Source organism: Cyprinodon variegatus, unplaced genomic scaffold (assembly GCF_000732505.1).
Source record: "Cyprinodon variegatus isolate N-32 unplaced genomic scaffold, C_variegatus-1.0 Scaffold1209, whole genome shotgun sequence".
Lineage (NCBI taxonomy): Eukaryota > Metazoa > Chordata > Actinopteri > Cyprinodontiformes > Cyprinodontidae > Cyprinodon > Cyprinodon variegatus.
In genome coordinates, this window is record NW_015151662.1 from 160,573 (window position 1) to 177,882 (window position 17,310).

At 36.1% G+C, this 17,310-nt stretch overlaps 1 protein-coding gene across 2 annotated transcripts in view; it reads right to left on the reverse strand.

The window, feature by feature from the left end:
• The window catches only part of otud7a (OTU deubiquitinase 7A), a 54,428-nt gene extending 37,392 nt beyond the window's left edge, over nt 1-17,036 (reverse strand). Inside the window, exon 1 of one of the 2 annotated variants that reach the window (XM_015401311.1) lies at nt 16,920-17,036. The gene's annotated coding sequence lies outside the window, so the exon portion shown is untranslated. Of the gene's footprint in view, nt 1-648; nt 776-16,919 lie in introns of those variants that run through there. The other variant, XM_015401312.1, reaches the window with a different exon arrangement.
• Between the last annotated feature and the right edge of the window lie 274 nt (nt 17,037-17,310).

Sequence of the window (17,310 nt, forward strand, 5' to 3'; positions counted from 1 at the left end):
AAACTATATATCTCCTCAAAGTTTCTTTATTTTTCTTGACAAAACATATCCATATAACAATTAAAACAATAAACAAAATAATCTATAGGAAGAGGTGAAAAAAACAACATACAAAGACCACATAATTCATGATTAAATCTAAAATAATGAAGAGTGTGTTTGACCAAATTGACAGAAAAAAAAAACAAAAAAAACTGTTTCAACTTTAGTCTTTTTTAAGCATGAGGGGGAAAAAAGAACAAAAGAAAATCTAAAATTTGACAAAAATCTGAATGGTAGTTGGCAACCTCAGCTTCAGCGTTACATAAATAAAGCAGATTCTGAGCTTTAAGCCAAAAAAAGTTTTATGTATAAAGTAGCTATAAACTGAGGCAATGCTCCGATCAATTATGAGTAAACCACCATAAAAGTCTTGTGTCCACTCTTATGAAAGTTGTATGATGCACTAACAGTTTTGTTACGATTCATTTACAATGTATTTTACAGCGTAGCGTAATAAGCCATACTTCCATCCATTCTGAAAATGTATTCCCTTAATCAACCTAAAATAAAACTACTTTAAAACAAGTTATTTTTCAAAAAACAGCAAAGCTTCAGAATTTCCAACTAGCAGCAAACAAGCCAGCAGATTAAAAAGTAAGAACTTACTTATCTGTGAGTGGATCTGATGGAAGCTCATAAATAAACTACAGCTTCGCAGAACAACACTGCCGATAGGAAACACATTTCAACACTAGACTATCTGTCATTCACAACTCTTTTAAACAACAACAACAGAAACATGCAAAGAGCTACACATCTTAATATCAATGCAGCCATCTTCCAGTAACTGGATGATTTATAGCTGAGATAATTGTCTCCATAGTGAGCAGTGATCGCCCACATGTGATGCTGGTACACAGTAGGTGGGAGGTGAAAACACGCTCCGAGACTCGAAGCCTTGTAGTCCATCTTTTCCATAACGGCAAAACATTAGCTACTCGGTCAACAAGAGTTTATGCATTTTTTTCCATGGGACTAATGGGAAAAAAAAAAAAATTTGTTTAATTTTATAATTTTTATTGATGCTAATGCATTCATAAGTGAAGAGAATGTTTTGGGAAGAATGTCGGCTTTAAAATAAATTTTTGTACTTATTTGTGTATATTGAAATAGTCTTGTTTAAGCAGGAGCCCTGTCTACTTTTACAATACATCAGCTCTTGATTTGCAACTTTTTAAAACTTTTATTACAAGGCAACAAAAAGCAGAGAAAAAACATGAGCAAAGCTGAATGAAAGTGGGAGGCCATGCACGAGGTGTCCAGACACAGGAAATCCCTTTATAATTATAATTAAGGGTCAAACAAAAGAAAACAAAAAAACTGAGGAGCCAATGGGCACAGATGAAATAAGAGAAAATAAGAAATAAATATTTACAGGTAAATTACTGACAGTTTTTTCCTAATAAAAAGTTGAACCTCGTTTGTTCTGAAGTATACATTTAAGGGATAACAGACAAAATTCACTTTTTTAGACCTTAAATACATGTTGTTTTGTAGCTGGAGTTTTTTGGAGGGCATAAAAATAAAATTTAGTCTCTTAAGGTGCTTGTTATATACAGTATCTGTATACTCTGCTTAGGTCGTGCTTCTCAATCTGTTCCCCAAAAAATCTTATGTCCTGTCAAATGAGTTGTTTTTAAACACATTAAATCTGTGTAACTGAAACGTGGAATTCAGTCAAAGTAAAGCTTTAAAGATTTAGGTTGAAAATAAAGTACATAAAAAGTCTAAAGTAGTTAAATAGAAAGTGAAACCTAAGGTTTTATATTTGGCTGAAGTGGCTATTATCAATGATAAGCTGCATATTATCAGCCATAAAAAACCTACTAGAAGGTAGAGTTTGTGCGGTATGAAGCCATTATATTGGACTGATGATTGCTAATAATGGCCATTTAATGCTTGATCACATCAGGAATGGGCGATAACACAATTTTGGAGGATATATTTCCATTTTCCCCATGAGGCTCACTTCAATAAGTTTAGATTCAGTCTCTAATGACCACAGCTCTTTCTTCCACATCTTTTCTACGCCTCCTATCAACCTCCAAACCAGACTGACATCTTATGACTTTCTTCCTACATTCTTCCATAAAGATCAAATTTGTTGAGTCCACCTTATCTGTGGATCCCTGCAGTTCCAGCAAACTTCACTGGGCCTGTTGGCTACTTCACCAATTTCTGTTCTTCAAGCCCAGGATGTCAATTTTAGCTGGATGCACATTTGGATTGCCGTTTTGCCCTGCCCTTTCCTTTTTCAGACATTAGACTGAATCATGCAAAGCATGTGATATTGTTATGTAACCTAAACCTGCTTTAAACTTTCTGCAAACTGCCTGCTTTGTGTCTTTTTTGGGTCTTTGAGAAATTGTTTGTTCTTAGATCATAGTATGCATTAATGTGGGCATGTGGCACGGGCACAAGTGGACACTATTTGCTCTCAAGATAAGCTCTGGAGGGAATTTGTTGTGGTGACTTTATTATGCATGCCAAACTCATATTATAACACTATGTTCATAGAATTGTCCATGCAATTATTTGAGCACGTTGTGACAAATATGAAAACATTCAAGTAGTATTTTTCAATGCACTGTAGATTAATAACACTCAATGAATCTGATCATTTCCATGCTAGTCTGAATTTTTTTTAATTCTTCAGGCCAAACAGGGAGGAAAATCTGATTTTGCTTGGTCCAACTGCTTGGCTGGCGGACCTAACTGTGGCTTCATCACAAGGGAGCAAGTTAAGCTGCAGCTTCAAGGGCCAAGAAGCAACAAGCTCTAACTGCTGTGTGTACTTTCAGATAAACAGCCCATGATCCCCCCTATCTGGAGAGCACAGGAACACATCCATGTCTTTGTGATTTTTACTGGTTCGCCAATGAGTGTGCCCTCAATATGTTAACAAATCTCAAAGCTTGTTTCCACAAAGCACTAAAAAACATTGAAGATTAATAAAAGAAGGCATTCATTCCTACCCCGCACTTGTTTGCATGCTTGTGCACAGCAAAAATGTCATGCCACCCTCTAGTATGGTCAGCCAAGAAGAAAACAAAACACATGCCTTTGATTTCTGCAACAATGGAAACTGCTTAGATATTTCTGATATGCTACTAGACTGTGAAAGCAGTTAGAACACCATGTAAAGCATTAGCAAAACTGCTAATGTACAAGAGAGGGAAAGACATGCTTGGAAAATAAATGAACGCAGTTGAGGGAAAATATAATTTCCACTTCACATCAATATATCAAAATCTATTACCATGATTGAAACAGCTCACATTACCAGGAAATTTGTGTAATGGGACGGTAGCATAATGTGTTACAAATACAAGACAAGAGACATATTCTTTTGTTTTGTTTTTTTGTTTTTTTTTAACTGAGAGCAGATCTTAGTCGGAAAAATTTTAGTTCTCTCTTTAAATCGACCAGTAGACCTTAAAGTGGTCTCTTCATGTGCACCTAAAATAGAAAAGACTGTACTTGTGGTGTCACAGGATGCGTCTAACCACAGGTAGACAAGGCATTCAAACACACTGATAAGTGCTTCTGAAAAGGGCTGCATTATATTCAGAAAATATTCAATTCTAAAAGTTCTGCTGAAAAGTTTGACAATAACAATTTGGTTAACCAAAGTTTTGAGGGTGTTTTTTCTGGGCATTAAGGAGAGGTAGCAGGTATCTTCAAGCCTGACTCTCATATATGGAGGGTCCTGTTGTAAGTAAGGTATTTAGAAACACCTAAAAATGCACAACGATGTTCTTAAAGACCACTGATAAACAGTATTTTACTTACATTTTTTGAAGTGTCTTTTCTTTTAAAAATGTAATGAAAAGACGCTTCAAAAATGCCATATCAGGGTCAATCTTTTCAAATCTGATTTTGTGAATATCAGAACTATACTCTATTTTGTGAGAAGAATAATCAAATTCACTGAGGAGGGGCTTATAGCGTACCATAGCTAAGCATATAAATTGAGTTGTGTTTAACTGCATTTTGCAAATAATTATTCTTTTCTTTTTTTTTTCATCAAAAAGATGCTGCTGGAAACAATAATGTCTCTTTGCATCTAAATGCTTGATCAGCACATTAATGGACAGGACATGGTGTTGGCAATTTGTTCCTAAGCTATAATCCCATTAAATCTTTAGCTGAATTTTTTAAAAACGCCAAAAAATGTCTGAGACACAACACACATTTCAGGCACAATTGACACAATATTATTGAGAAAGAAAAGACAAAAAAATGAATATTTCAATAACCCACTTGCCTAAATGTACACATGGTGAACCTTTTCAGCATCAAGTATTCTCCAGTTCACAAATACTGAAATATGTGATTGTGGTCTTAGTTTCAGTTGTAAGCCATAGTTTGCAGATAGATAACAAAGGATCAAAAGAAAATGTATTTTATTGTTGAAGGTTTCGTCAGGAGAAGGTTATAAAATGAAATCCACCACGCTTATTCATGCAACATGGCACAGAGGAGACATAAACCGATAAGTGGTTAAAGCATGGGTCAACTTGATCAAAAGATAGGACTAAAATTGGTCATGAAAGCTATGATTGTAAAATGAATTGACACCTTGATAAAATTGATTTTGAAAATAATAATTAATGAAAGATCAATATAAACTGACTAATCATTTCCTCAAACTTCACACTATATACAGCTGTAGCTCAGCAATAACAGGCTTAGTCCCTCTGCTCTCTGCAGCTTCACCAGACCATAATAATGCAAGAAGTTGTAAAGACGGCATATTGAGTAAAGGTGTGACTTGGCATGAATTTGGTGATACGAAACGTATAACGACACATTTGTCATGACACATTTTTTTTCCTGAAATATATACAAAGAATTGTACGATTTTTAGAATAATATAGCTCTGAAAACTTCATGAGATCTTATTGTTGCTCCGCTTCAACTGGTGCACAGCAGCAAAATTATAGCTTCTTGGGCAATGTGCTGCAACTAGTGGCTGGGAGTTTTGGAGTTATATAAAAGTAAGACAATTAAACGGATGTTTGCCTATAAAATATATATTTAAAGAGGAATTATGACATTTTCGTATAATACTGCCATCTATGGCCAAAACCCAGAACTGGAGCATTCTTCTGGTTATTATCATAGCTCAGACTTAGCAGTAATTTTTTGTTTTGTTTTACTTTTTTCACCTTACCCGAAGTTGCCATTGTTGCCTGATTTGAGCTGGATGCCGGTCTCTTATGGGTATCCAGAAAATCCATCTTGAATATAATGCTACGATTGTGTGATAGGTCGGAACGATTTAACATTAAGGAAAATAGGCTACAGGATTCTAGATGCATCGGCACTGAACTACTGAGGAGTCAGTCTGCTCATCAAATGGTGTGTTAGTTATTAAGGGTAAAATAAAAAAAGCCATTTTAAAGATATTTTTCTGTAAAAACTGTCAAACATTAATGTTTGGATAGCTGTATTTTGAATAAATACTGTACCAACATCCTCAAATAAAGTATTGTGATTGGAATTCAAATAAAATTTTACCAAATGAATTATTGTGATATTTAGAAGATTTTTTTTTTTTTGCACCCAAAATATTGAGTAAAAACAGATACAACTAACAAACTTTACTATTGATAAGACAAGGACAATGATTCATCAAGTTATTGCTACATCGCCGTTTTTTTGGAGGAGCATTAAAGGATCAGAAAAATAAATCTGTGGTTTCTAGCACAGCAAAGCAGTAAACTCTTCAGACATCATAAGAAAACCACAAGCTCTTATTAGCTTAATGTAGACAGGTTCTTTCAGTAAACTCCCCCTTTCAGGAGTGCAGTTCAGAACCGCACATTACTCCATTCTGCTGTAGCAAGAATAAACATAGCAACACGTAAATCTGTTGATGGGTCAGTGGGATAAAAAACAGGTAGGCAACACAACAAACCATTGCATGGGCCTGAACTCCTCCGTTAAGCTATTAGAGTCTAATGTGGCTGATAAAAACACAGATTATGGTGAAGCCAGAATGAAGCTGACAATTAAAATGGTAAAAAGATAAAGAGATTGTAAAGGTTGCTGATGCAAACTTTGGCATTAGCCAGATCCTTACTTACCGGTACACTGCAACAAATGTGTTGTTATGTGCATATCCATGTTGCTTTAGAAGGATTCTTCATTTTTCCATTAGAAAATTGACAAACAAATTCATGTGGTGCATTGAACACAAGAAAATGTAATAAGATAGAATAATTGTATGGCTGAATCAAAGGTACTGTACATAGTTCCCTACATAATATAAGCGTATACCGCATTATCTGGCCTACTGTTTTACCAAACAGACAGGGGACACTTAAATTAAATTAGGGCTGAGTTCTGTAGAGGACCACAACTGACAGAAATACAAATAAAAGCAGAAATATATAACATGATAAATAAACCAATAACATACACTTAAAACGTACGTATATAAGTAATCTTAAAAAAGTGAGAGTAAAGGATAATAAAAAGCATTGAAAGTGTTATGGTTAGCATGCTAAGGGCCTAAAGATTCCAAATAAGGATTACTAAATGTTATGTGCAAAAATGTATTTTCACGTACAATAAGTGGTCATGTAGCAGGTGATCTGGAAAATTTGTTCATCAAATGATAAGAAGCACAAACCATTCTGTTATAACCTATTAGAAAAAAATCTTATTCCTTGTACTACTGGCAATGTGAGAATGAAAGGAAAGAAAGATGAGGTCAAAAAAATGTAAACACGGAAAAGTTGTCTTCGTTTATCTAGCCTTCACCATGCACTGTAACCTCTTCTCCCCTGAAGAGAAGCCACAGACCGATTTATAGCATTTTTTGCTCTAAACAGCTGGATTTACTTTCATAGTCGCCTCCCAACAGCCGCTTGACAAAAGGCTCATATTAATTTAGTGCTACATAAATTCTTTGCCCATTTTGGAACAATGAGAGAGAAATTAATCTGTCTTGACGCAAGTACAAGATGTGCACTTTCAGTTAAGTAAAGTACAAAAAAACCAATCACAAATTTGAGGTCTTTTTCTTTCTAAATGGAAGACATGCAAACCTTTTTTTGACAATTTTTGAATTACAATGATTCAGAGTTTAGTTTTCTTCTAAAATCAGACTCCGTTTCATTAGTTTAGCTTATCTTGGAGCAGGCTAAAGTAAAATGCAATTTGTTTTAAAATGGATCTGTGCTTCCGTGCATTTGAGTCACATCTAACTTTTCAGGCTGATAGCATTTAGCTCATTGACGTCAGTAGTTGCTTGTCAACCAGTTGTCATTTATTCTCTTGTCTACATATCTGACTAAAAATGTAATTAAGAGCATGTCCAATCAAAAGCAGCCTATTCTACTTAGGTGTCACTCTCCGAAATTGTAGAAGGGGCACAGGAATTTTGAGTTTCATAATATACAGCTAAAATATATATTTTGGAAGAATTTTGTTATAGGCTTAAAAAAAATATGAAATTTCTCCTGACCAAAGTGGGATTTTATCTTCATATTCATATTCAATTCTGAGATATCTTGTAGCACTGTAACAACCCACCAATCAGCTGTCCATGCCGTTTTTATGCACAATCCTAGCTTTTACCTTCTACGGCACTTCTGACTCACATTCAGAATTAATTATCACATCAATGATGCTGAAGTTACCAAAGTGACATTTACATGTAGAACAGAAAGGCTCACCCTTTCCAACCTTTACTGGGGAATTTCTGGGCAGCAAAATAATTTCCTTTCATTAAAACTAATGATTTAGCCTTGATTTGTCATGCTAAGAGTTTGCATGAATAGTTATGTCACTACAACCTGTTTAAGGTGTAGAACTGCCCCTTTAATCAAAAACGCTGGGATAAATCCCTGCCCTTGTGATTCTGAACAAAAAAAATGGCCTTAAGCAAACATAAAGGACCAATTTAAATATATGTATTTTACATTATAAGAAATCGGAACATCAAAGAAACGTAATTTTGAAAGGAGCTAATAATTACTCTCGCTGTCCTTAAAGTTAGGTCAGCTCTTCAGTTCTGACAGGGAAGCCGCTCAGCTGTGTCTGTAGCTTGTGGCCCAAACAGAGAACTGGTTGCTGAAGGGGAAAAAATAAGATCATAACCTTTTGAAATATCATAGTTCATTCAGTTTTAGTTTTTACAGAGGCTTAGTAAATAAAAAAATACTACTGGATATCTAAGATTTGACATCAAGCACAGTAACAGAAAGATTAAAAATTGTTTATCACTTCTAAAGCAATTTCTTATATTTAAGTCAACAATCTAAATCCAGCTATATGATCCTTCTAATAGTGTTCATGTCACTTATGATTAAACTTATTTTACAACACAATGACGCACTAACAGGGTAGTGATATCTCCAAACACCATGGTAGCTGTAGCGATGTTATTTGTCAACTATACGGCTTAAAAATGCATCACAGCATGCGCCACATTGGTGGATATAGGTAATTATTTAGTAGTCTTTAGTTTTACCTATTTGAAATTAAGGACCAGGGGACACAAATGAAATGTAATCTTTAATGCTATCATCAATACATCAATGTTAGGTTAGTTTTCTGCTTCATATTTTCTGCTTATGTTTGAGAAATGATGCAGAGGAAACATCTACAGCCACATCCACAGTGAGATAAGCTGCTCGGTAATGAAGTTGTTCATAATCTCCTGCCAACTCGATATGTCAGAACAAAGCCGTGAACTATGTCAGGTCGGTCTGATCACAGGCCGGTCGTTTTGTGCCAGCACACAGAAAATCCTCCCAGTTCATGTCAGTGAGTGGTACCAGGCAGGGTTCTAAGGCTCTGCTCCAAATCAATGTACTCTTGTATTTAATGAGAGCTAAATTCAACCATAACTTTAATTACTTTCAGGCCATACAATGTTACTGTATTGAAAAGCATAGAGCAAACTTTGTTAAAATAAAAAAAAAAAGAATGAAAATAAATTATAAAAGAAACAGTTGTTGCTGGATATTTTGAAATAAATATAACAATAAGCTACATTTGATTTTATTTGATCATCTTTATTTTATATTACTTGTGAATTATTAAGATTCAACCCAGCAAATGGGTTTATTTTATTTTACTCTTTTTTTGCATACTTTCTTCAATTTCATTCAAACTTAAAGGGGGTCATAGAATGCAAAACTAGGTTTACATTGTCATAGATGAATAACAATAGTTAAGTGGGTGAAATGGAGGTACCGAATGGAGAAGTTCAAATCCCATCAACTCCTCCTTTCTGTGCAAATCTCACAATTCTAAACTTCCACATAAAACGGGTGAATCCAAATGAAGCCCCGAGTTGATGTCAATCCGGGGATGTTGCCTTATTTGGTTCTGGCCTGTGGTGTTGGCTGCTGGGCCGCTGACTGGACCGGACCTCCATGAGCCGCCTATCCCCATCCGGAGGAGGGGGGCTGGGGGCCAGTAACAGACATCCCAAGTCTCCCTGGAAATTCCGGGAGTCGGATAAATTATCCTGGACTTTAGACTATGCAAGGTGGTGTTTTTTAAATGCGAGTAAGGGCATGGTCGACTACAGTGCAACAACCACTGTCCCGGATGATTTTGAAATTCCCACCGGACATTTTTTTAGGTATGAAAAGTAGGACATGTCTGGGAAAAGGAGGACGTCTGGTCACCCTACCATATCAGCAATTTCGATGTTTCAGTGAGTGAGTGCTTGTTGCTATGATGTGTCTTTGCTCAGCAGCTTCGCTCGTTGTAAACGAGCATACCATAAAAGGAAGAAAACCTGTAGTTTCATTCTAGGGCTTTTAACCATGCTTGCATTAGGGCTCATAGAACAGCAAATATGTCATTTTCAGCCCAAACAATGTTACACACCCTAATTAGAGACCTTAAGGATCAGCACCAAATACCCTATAGAATCATTCTATGACCCCTTTAAAGCTAAACTAAACTTATTTTGAAAAAACGTAAATGTTTTTTTCACCTTAGCCTTGGCCTAGTGGTTAGAGCAGTTGTTAGAGCAGTGCGCTTGTGCTCTGAGAAGGTTGCAAGTACCCGTTCGATCCCTACAGACTCCATTTTGGGTTCCTGAGCAAGAACCTTAACCCCACACTGCTCCCCAAGCACCAAACAATGGCAGCCCACTGCTCCCCAAGGAGATGGGTTAAATGCAGAGAGTGAATTTCCCCATTGTGGGACAATAAAGGGATTAACATTTAAAATTTAGTAGGAGAGTTTTATTTTCAAATTCTATGCCTTTATTTAAGAAGTCAGTTGAATTATTAATATGGAGCTAAATTCCTGTTTCTGGAGCTAAATTCTGTCCAAATAATAATACATTTTTCCATCTTTCTGTCACTTACGTAACTCTTTAGTTCTTACATCTTACATATGGTTATTAGGGGTGAGTCAGAAGCAATCGGCATCCAGCTCAACTCAGACTCCAACAGCATCTCCAAGAAAGGTGAAAAAAGTAGAAAAATAAACCAGCTTGTCAAGGATGAGCGTAAGCTGCGAGAAAAAGTAGAGTAGTGCTGCAGTTCTGTGTTCTGTTTTGGCCACAGGTAGCAGTATTATTAGAAAACTCTTTCATGCATCTTTAAAGTTTGTTTCAAAGTACCAGTTAAGTTGGATTGGTTTCTCCTCCTCATTATGTTTACTTGAGAAACATCCAGACACATACCTCCCTTATGATTATGCATTTGTTTTCCAACCTGCCATTTATTAACGGCTTAAAACAGAACAGATTTTGACAGGTTAACTTGTGCTTTGCCCCAAAAATAAAGCTTAATTTATGACATGGATATATGTTAAAATGGAGGCTGTTATGCCACAGGAGCTGTTTGTGTTTGTAGATTTTATGAGAAAGAAAATATTTTACATTGATAGCTGAAGGGTTGGAGAAGAAAAAGGGGGAAAAGCAAGAAATCTGAATTAATCTAAAGTACTTGTTAGGAAAGGAAAATAAAAGATGACAAGAATTTCTGTTTTTGTCTATTGGGTAACTTAACGATATTTTTGCATTTATTGTGGCATTTCGAAAGAAAAAGAAACAGTACTGGTTGATTCTGCTTGATGTCTTCTGTCTGATATCATCCTTTACCTAAAAGGCCAAACCAAAGGAGTTCTGATCACAGTATCCCGGATTCTTAACTAGAAATATTTATTTTTTCTGTTATTTGACACTCGCTACCACATTTACTTTATATTAACATCACAACTTTTTATTAATTTGAACAGTGGAAGATTAGGGAGTGGTGGCCTAGTGGTTAGGGCATTGCACTTGGAATCTAGAGGTTCTGAGTTCAAGCCCCACCGCCATGGACCGACACCCTGAGTCCCTGAGCAAAGACCCTTAACCCTACACTGCGCACAGTGGCGCACAAATGCAGCTCACTTTTTCCCAAGGGGATGGGTTAAATGCAGAAAGCGAATTCGTTGCTCTGCACTTGGGACAGTATTAAAGACAATAAAAGCTGGAGGAAAAAAAAAAAAGTTATATACAGTTACAGTTCCTAAATATTGAACACGTACATAAAAAAATAACTTAAACATGAAAATTTCATTTCAAACCCTTGGAAATGCCTTCCAAGATTTATAAGGAGCTGTTTATAAAATATCAATAGTTTGAAGTAGCCTTGCCAGTTGTAGAAACTAAATTTATACTCATAGAACTAAACAGTGAGATTTTAAGGTAGCGCCGTTTATATTTGACAATAGTTTCTATTCAAAGCTAAAGGTGCTGTTTTCATTATTTCTATTTTATTTCTATTTTAAATTGGCATTTTTCCAGTTTTGATTGTTGTAGTCTAAATCGTTTTTTGTCACTTTAACCAGCTAATTTTGAGCATGTTTTCAAACAGATTTTCTGCTGCAGATGCATTCCCACAGCTGCGTCCTGATGTAGCACAAAATGAGAATGTCATCCCAAAGCATGCTGTGAAAAATGCAACGTTTTTCTTTATAGTTCTCTGCGATAATAGAGGCTCAGCAAAAAAAAATAAATAAATAAAAAAAAAAACACATTGAAGCAGCAAATTACAGCAGCATGCATTTGTTTGCCATTTGATGTATAAATACATTTGGATTTGGTAACAGAGTGCACCTTTATGAGAAGCTCCATGAAACTCTTATTATATTTAAATTATAATTTCCAAGGTAAAAATAAACATGAAAACAGACCATTGAGCTTTTTATTTTAACTTGATGTAGATAATGAAAGATGGAATCATTCATCTAATATATGCAAGCATTTTTTTTTTCTGATACACGGTTATATTTATGTATCCTGCATCTCTATATAAATACATAGAACAAAGTATTTTTTTTATGTGGAAGGAAGTATGACCTATTTTTCTGAGTGAATGAAAATGACCAATCTTGTGAATCAGAACTGAATCACAGGGGGTATCCGGTGCAACCATGTTCTGTTTGATTTTATAAACCACTTCCTCGCTGATTGGAAGAAAATGCAGAGGATGGCTGTGTCCTGTATGCTTTGGGATGGGAATGTTACTGTTGCAGATGTATCCTGCAAAAATCACAGGTAAGGCAGCAACACAAATACAATTAAGTAGGAGAAGAGCAGAGACATGACACATAACCGTCCGAATCAGTTTGGTGCATGTTTCACATTTCGACAAAAACAAAAAATGTATGCTACATGATACTGATAAACACAGCACTTGCTCTCTTTTGTTGAAATTTATAGAAAACAAAAAAAATGTAATGGAAAAAACACAGCTGGAATAAAATGTTTATTATTCATACTGTAGAGATAAGTTGTTTTTGATATGTTGGTTTGTAGTGTTTTTGACCTACATGCAAACCAAGGATGCCAATAATAATTCCTTTAAAGTGCAGACAAGAATGGCTCCTGGCTGCTGTACATGTTTTCTGTTAATAAATTGAATTATTCTTATAGAAAATTAGTGCTCATAGAGAACTGTTTTTAATGGCACCATAGAACAGGTGGTAACAAACTATTTCCCATAATTTAAAGATAACTCCAGTTAAAGGGGAAAGAGACACCAAAGCCTATGCAATGTGACATGGATGCACAGGTAAAAGCGATGGACGGACGGAGGGTCTGATATTTTTTTAACTAGTTAAAAACCCTTTCTTAATCATTTAAATCATTAAATTACATGTGTGGTAGAAAGATCATGTTTGTAATAATCTACTTCATTTTTATTTGTTTGTAGAAATCTTCAACTTAGAAATTGGAAAAAAGACCAAGTATGCCCCTTTTAAATTGAACACTAAGTAGGAATATTTGAAGATTCTCAGCAACTTCAACCTAAAAATCTAAGATGGCTGCCTTGTATAAAAGCATTAGTGACACCCAAAGTAAAAAAACTAAGTATTTAGACATGTAAATATCTTTATCTCATTAGATCGGTCACACATGCAGCATCAGACGGTCTCCTGCAAAAACCTAGCTAGTGCTTGAAAGCAGACAAGAAAAAGAAACAATGTTATTATGTCATTAGCTTGTATTGTCCAGTTTATTACATATAAGTTATTATTATATTAATCTCAACGTTCCAATTAACAACAAAATACCTCATTCAATACTTATTAGGATATAGTAATATTATGGAAGAATAAGAAGGAAATTTATGGGTAAAATGAATCCATACATTAAATTTAACATGCAAATTCCGTTTTTCTAATATTGTCCAGCCTTCCAGTTCACTAAACATTAAGACTATGATTAAAAAGCTAAGCATTATTCTGTATAAGTCCTTCTAAAACAGTATTACTGTAATTTCAGATAAAATAAATAAAAAGGTTCTAGGGTTCCAAATACCTATGGACCTACTTAGAGTTCCTTCGGTAGTTAAATATTTATGCATCTGATTGGTTTGGATATATTTTATTAGCATACAGCAGAGCTCTGTGGTCAAGCCTGATCTGAGCAAAGAACAGCAGCTTAAAGATGGTTACCACATTCTTATCACCTTTCCTTATTATGATTAACTAAGAGGACCCCTCCTGTGAGCCTCTGCGACCTCTAGCTGACCTCTCTCCACCTGAAGACACAACACTCACCATTCCCTTCTTCACCTGCAGATATGTCTGAAGAACAGCTTCCACTTCACTGATTGGGCCATGATTACAATGACCACTTGACTCGTTCATGTCCTCTAGAAACAAAAGTCTGAGGGAATCAACCACAGAGACATGAAGTTCGTTTTGAAGGAAAACAGAGGATAAAGTTTATATTTATCACAAAAATTAAAAAGGTTTTCACTTAATCATTTCATTTCTGGTAGTTTCAGACCACATATTTGTGGGGACACTTATTTGCATGTTTCATTCTGATCACACGTTATTTTCACCAACTATGGAAATGTTAAGTAACCGTTTTTATGCTTTCAACCAATATTTTATAACCTATTATACTTATTTTTTATTATTATTATTATTATATTATAAGCAATATCTACGAGTAGGACAACCTTCAATCCATTTTAGCGTAACTAGGGGCCCTAATCCGACGTATTTTTGGTTTATGGAAACAGACTGTGATAAAGGGTTTTAATATAATAATATCATTTTAGTGAATGTGTAAAGTAAGTGTATTTATGCTTGTTAAGATGCTAAGTTTCTACAACGTAAAAAACAGACAAAAAAAATTTAAGAAATATGTTCATAGTGTTACCTATAACCTCTATTTTCATTTTAAAATCAATCTGATACAATTTGGAGTAAAGTAAATGCATAGACTCTGTTATAACTGGAGGAGAGGCTGTGTTCAGTATTAACCAGCTCATTCAGACAAGTATTAAATAGAAATCAGTAAACATTTTTCATTTATGGGGCCTCTGATTAAAGTTAATCTGGTCCAAAAGTAACTTTACCTGAGTTTCAATCCCACAGCTATGGTCCAAAGGGAGTTTTCAGGTTATCAGGATGATTACTATGTCAAAACGCTTTGATCAGGAGAAGGTTTGCGACCGATTTCAAAGCCATTTGCTATACAATGAAACACATGGAAAACCGGTCATTCTCAACACGAGGTTAACGTGCTTGTTAGCCGCAGTTTGGTAAAGCTTACGGAAAAAATGGTAAAGCAGACTGTTAGGAAAAAGCTTGAAAATCTACCCGAGTACTGCCTCTGTAGTACAGCTCCTACTGAGCTACAGGGTAAGGTGAAAATATTGATGCATTATCCTTTAAAGATAAAAGAAGCCCAACATAGAAACCCAACAAGCTTTGCAGATCACACCAACATAAAGGTATATTTTTGGTAAAAAAAAAAAAAAAACAACGCTACATTTCAACAAAGAATGCTACAGTGAAGCATGAGGGTGGCAACATCATGCTTTGGGTCTGGTTTTCCTTTGCTGGAACTGAGCCGATTAAAAGGATATTACACACAGTTTAAAATAACATTAAATATTAAGGCTTCTTTTCTAGAAACCTGAAGAATAAAGAGAGACTGCATCAAACAGCCCAGCTGTTTGATTATACCACAAAGATGGCTCAAGTTTTTAAATTAACCAGCATGTGTTTGGAAAAAAAAGTTTGTTTCAGGATTTAAAATGGTGGAACGAGGGAATAAATTTGGTAGCATTTGATCCAGTTAATAAAAGAGTTGCCTGAATCAGAACAGTTAACCAGTAATGAGACCAGGGGGGAAAGGCAGCTCAAACTTAAAGCATTATGTTAATATCTCAGCCAATGCTTTTATATATAATATCTGACGTGGGCAGCTCTCCATTCGGGTATTTGATGTGGGTAGTGGACACAGATGTTACAAAAGCCTGTCATTTTGTATCAGTCCGGCGATGGTTTGATAAAGCAGCACTGCCTCAGAGAACATGAAAGCCCAACCAAGTTCAACAACAACAGACGTTCTCTGGTTCTGCTGAATGCCAGAGACTCAAAACACTCACTGTGGCAACTGATCAGGTGCCAGGCGCCCTCTCCCCAGTGCCCTGCTGCACCCACAGCCTCCACGGAGGTGGAGTTGGCCTGGCTCGGCTCAGCTCGGCCCGGCAGCCGTGAGGCCTCTTTTTCTAGCTCTACTTTCCAACTATCAGAGCTACATCTACATCACACACCTGCTGTCCGCTGCCTGTCTCACAAAAAAACAAATAAGAAAGCAAACAGACAGGCTGAGAGGAGTTGTAAAGTTGAGATGACCCAATAAAAAAATCACCATCATCATCATCATCATCATCATCATCCTGTAATTGAGGTACAAGGAATGTGAAGCAGCTCAGTGTTATTATGTAGGTCTTTGTCAGGGAACATGAGTAGAGTTTAAAAATACCACAGCAGTGAATCAGTGGCCTCAGTATCTTTACAGGCAGGCATCAGTAGATATTGTGAACCAGGCCAATATTAAAATAAAAGCAGAGAAGGGTGCTAATAATTATTCCTGTATTTCATCACATGCATTTAAATCTGGGGCTCGGTGCTTCTCTTCACCATCAACACTGAGCCTTTTGGCCCTAATAATACTGATTAATAATAAACCAAATCTGTATGCCTTCCCATCTCTATTTTATTTCTTTAATGATCTGCTATTATCATATAATCTATCTATTGCTCATTGCTGTTACATGGTCCTACATGACAAAGCTCTGTGTCTGTGGATGCAGATGCATGTTTGCACAGCGTTTTACTTCCATCAGTCTCCTTTTAAAGCGCAGATGAGGTTTTTAGGGGCCTCAATGTTTCTGCCTTGGAGCTAAAATAAAGCCAAGCGCACTGAACCTGAAGTTGATTTCATCGAAGCACGTATACTCGGATAAAGACAGGTGCACCTGTCTGCAGCCTTTTGTGTTCAGCAGCAAATAAGCAGCGGATTGTCCAGTAGTGGGAACAACGTAAAGAGAAATAGTGATAAAAACGATTGAAATCGGCTGGAGCCTTCTTACCGTTGCCTTTTCAGTCATTGCTCCCCATCGTTAGGTTTTCGGCCCAGACCTCTAGCGAGCCGTTTATTCCAATCAGGCTGTCTCTCTCTCTCTCTCTCTCGCTCTCTCTCTTTCTCTCCCATTCGCTCTGTCTTGCTCATCCCCATGTCATGTTTCTCCGCTGCAGCAGAACCAAGCCGCGCCTCCTCCGCAAGCGCCGTGACGTCCGCGAGTGACCCCGGCGGCACCTCCAAGGGGGCTCCACCAGATGTCGCTGTGCGCAAACTAAACAAAAACACAGTATACAAGATAAACAATAAAATCCTGTAAAGTGTTCTAACAATATAAAACTGTGCACCTGGAGAATAAGTAACCATTATACAGTTGGACATTTTTACAGTAATGTAAATGT